Source organism: Chinchilla lanigera, unplaced genomic scaffold (assembly GCF_000276665.1).
Source record: "Chinchilla lanigera isolate Chin_1 unplaced genomic scaffold, ChiLan1.0 scaffold00186, whole genome shotgun sequence".
Lineage (NCBI taxonomy): Eukaryota > Metazoa > Chordata > Mammalia > Rodentia > Chinchillidae > Chinchilla > Chinchilla lanigera.
In genome coordinates this window covers 773,617-777,556 of record NW_004955587.1, presented here as the reverse complement: position 1 = coordinate 777,556, position 3,940 = coordinate 773,617, and the positions used below count along the sequence as shown (strand labels likewise).

At 37.7% G+C, this 3,940-nt stretch overlaps 1 long non-coding RNA gene across 1 annotated transcript in view; it reads right to left on the bottom strand.

Annotated features, from left to right (window-relative positions):
- Positions 1–206: 206 nt before the first annotated feature.
- The window catches only part of LOC106147586, a 4,925-nt gene continuing 1,191 nt past the window's right edge, over positions 207–3,940 (bottom strand). The window contains exon 3 of the long non-coding RNA XR_001232522.1: positions 207–344. This is a non-coding gene — a long non-coding RNA (uncharacterized LOC106147586). The remainder of the gene's footprint in view (positions 345–3,940) is intronic.

Sequence of the window (3,940 nt, the reverse complement as noted above, 5' to 3'; positions counted from 1 at the left end):
TTTCATGGGAATCGGGGAGCTATTAGGGACTAGGAAGAAGAAATTTTCAGGCTTTTCTATCTTCACCAGTAACGCAGCTTGGTGCTGCCCTAGGCCATCTCTACTACATTATTCTAAAATTCTGCATGAAAATTCTGTCAGCATAAACATAATCAACATCAGAATTAATACCTGAGTAAGGATGGGGTTATTTGGAGACAAACATGATAGCAATGTTTGAATTCTTGAGTTCCATCTGCCTGAGACATTTGGAGATTTGTTATTCTTGCAGACTGAGGTTCCTGAGTAGACTCTGACATGGAGATTAGCACGCACTAGTTTTATTATAAGGAAGTGTTCTTTACCTGCAGAAGGGAAGTAAAGACAAAAGAAAGGTGGACCAACAGAGAAGTTGAATGATACAGTTACAATAAGGCCTCAGCCATTCTGTGGGTAATTGTGAGGCAGAATGACCCAGAGTAACCTTGGGAATGTTTAGCTTTACTAAAACAATTTCTATATGTGTTAACAGTAGTTTAGCAAGCATTTCAATTTTGAAGTTAGACCTACGACTTACTGCATTATAATATTTTAATACAGTGATATAAGACAAAAAGCATTTGTATACTTTAATTCATTGGAATGAGGAAGAAAATTGCAAAATACCTCTATTTGAATTTAAAACTTTTCAGTTTACCTTTTGCGGTAAATTGGCTTACTTCCTTTTTTTGCAAACTATCAATTTTTTATAGTCTTAACTTGATCTTGCTAAGAACAGTTAACATTTATAAGACATTTTATACATGCCTGATATGCTTTTATTACTAATTTATCACACCCACCTTATAAAGTTTGTAAAATGACCATATCCTTTTGTAATTGGATGAAAACTACTACCAATGTATCTAGGTACTCCTTCACAGAACTTGTAAAAGTGTTACCTTGCATGAGTATGGGAGCATTGTAGAGCTGAATAAGCTAAGAAACTGGACATGAGGGAACTATCATGGGCTAATGTGGGCTCAGTATAATCCTAGTATTTTTGTTAGAGGGAGAGAGGACCAAAGCCGGAGAAAGGAAATGTGAGGGTGGAATAGGAGGCCAAAAAGGAGAGAAGATGTTATGCTGCTGATTTCAAAATGGAGAAAAGGGTAGTGAGCCAAGGAATGCAGTTCTAGAACCTGTAAAGGGCAAGGCAAGGAATTCTCTAGAACCTCCAAAAACAATGCAGATCTTTGGACACTTTGATTTTGATCCAGTGAAGCTGAGTCAATATCTCTCACTTCTAAAATTGAAAGAAAATCAATTTGTGCTTGTTTAAGTCAATCAGTTTGCAGTGACTTGTTATAGCAACAATAGAAAGCTCAAATATAATTTTGTAGATGAGAGATAAAATACAAGGAAAGAAAGTAACTTCCCTAGGCTTGCATGACTATTTGACACCAAACCTGGGATTTGAGTCTGGACTGCCTGATAAATCTCTGCTGATTTGAGTCACCAGGACCATTCTATAAAGCTAGGGCTCCATTGTAAATAATAAAATCATTCCATAAGCCTCTGTTGCTGTTCCAAATCCCCTAACTTGAACTCTGTCGTACTCTTCTCAGATTGCAATGTGCAACACAGCTCTTCCTCACAGGACTGATCAGAATTGCCTTAGTTTCCAGTCTCCTGACAGCCTAACTATTGCTGGCAAGTTCCTGAAGTTACTACATACATGCAGTTCTTTCTCAGTCTAAGAAGCTTGAAGATGTGTCCTGAACAGGAGGTATTAGGTTCCTATAACCAGTTTTCTCATTTTAAAAATGGAGTTGAAAGTGAAAATCTCTGACTCTTTGCCTCAAACATCATTTTCCTTTCCCCAAGATGCATCTGAATGCTCATAGTCTCTCCTCGGACAGTTGGCAAATGCTCCTCTTTGTGAAGATGTTAGAGAGTAATTTAAGTGCTAGCAAGGCGAGAGCTTCATGTGTTAGCTTTCTCAGGAGTGCTGCAACTGCAACAGGATTTCCTCCAAGAAAACAGGCCCATGTATTTCATATTCCCTGAGGTCTAGCTCCCTTGATACTTTCAGAGAACTATATCTGACTTAACAAAATTAATATAGTCTGACTGCTTGCCAGTGAGAAATTGAAGATGCATGTTCACATGCACCAATCTGCTATCATATGCAACTGTTATGGCTTATGTTTAGATGCACCTATAAAACTACATGTGGTCATGTGTCAAGCTAGACATTTATATAATTCAGAGACCACACTCATTTTCTTTGCTGAACTTCTCAGGGCTGGAAAAGTTAATAATGTTGCACATGAGCAAATGATTTTGGTGGAAATGAAAATGCATTTTTAAAAAATTAATGACTATTGGTGACATTTAAATTTTTATGCTTTTGAAGTTTAAATATCGATATTTACACATATATAATTGGTCAAACATCAGCCTTGATAGTGTGGTTTAGGTCTCAAAGTACTAATTTGACTTTACAAAAGAAACACGCCCATCAAAACTGGCCAACTATACATAGAATTGTGGCACACATGTTACTTTAAGTCATAACACTCTCATAAAATACCTAGCAATATGGCTGAATGATGAGTAATAATTGGATGCTAGATGAATAAACTAAATTCTTATCATTGATTTAAAAAAATTAAAAAATCAAAGATAAACTGTCAGCAATGCAAATCCAGAGTGAAAATGAGGTACTCTCTGATTGTCTCCATTGTACATTTTCCTAGAATAATTTATTCTGTTAAATAACAACATGGTAGGCATTGTTTCTTACTCCAAATATTTTCTTATCTCCCTTCTCTCCTGCTGCCTCACAATACATAGGATTAAAAAATAAATACTATCTTTCCCAACCCCCTCCAAGCTTCCTTGTAACTAGTCTTAAAAAAAAAAATGAAACCTTCCAAGTGAGCATGGAAGAAGAGCCTTGTTGCCTTGTTGTGAGAGGTTTTTATTTAAAACGTAAAGTAAAACATGATGTCAGCAAATATGGAGATATAATAGACTGCACTGTATCCCTTTTCTTTCATATATTGAAGCTCCAATCCTTAATGTGACTATATTTAGAAGTAGAGTGTAAAGGAGGCAATGGAGGTCAAATGAGGTCAGGAGGGTTGGGTCCTAATCCAATAGAACTATTGTCCTTGTTAGAAGAGGAAGAGGACTGGGAGTGTAGCTAATCGGTCATGTTACCAGCTTCTGGGGTTCTAGGGTCTCTTTCTAGAGGTGGTTTCTACTTTTTTTCTGTCCTGAACAAGAATTGCTTAAGGCAAGCACAAATGGTAATAAACATGATCTGCAGAGTGAATTTGAGCCACGTAAAAGTAGGAAAAGAAGTACACCCTACAGTGAGAGGGTGCACTACAGAGAAAAAACACAGCAGCAAAGAAGCTCAATAGTGACTGTTCTTTTTGTATCACCACTCCTCAGGCTGCTGTCAGGTCTAGGCCATCCTATTGAAAAATCCTGCTCTTGAGTTCATGGGAAAAGTCCAAGTACAAGATTTGTGAACTGTTCTGTGCATATGTCCTGAGATTTTGTAACTAGCAGGTCATACCTACTTGATATGCAGTCTGCCATGTTTTCACCATTCTTTATCTCTTGCCTCAGTGAAGTGTTTACCTAGCATATAAGGCCCTGGGGTCTATCTCTAGCACCACACACACACACACACAAACACACATACACACCCACACCAAAAAGAAGAAATAGAAGAAGATGAAGAAGAAGGGGAGGAAGGAGGAGAAGGAAGAGGAAAAGGAGAAGGAGAAGGACAAGAAGGAGAAGGAGAAGGAGGAGGGGAGGAAGAGAAGGAGGAGAAGGAGAGGAAGAGGAAAGAAGAAGAAGAAGAAGAAGAAGTAGAAGAAGAAGAAGAAGAAGAAGAAGAAGAAGAAGAAGAAGAAGAAGAAGAAGAAGAAGGAGAAGGAGAAGGAGAAGGAGAAGGAGA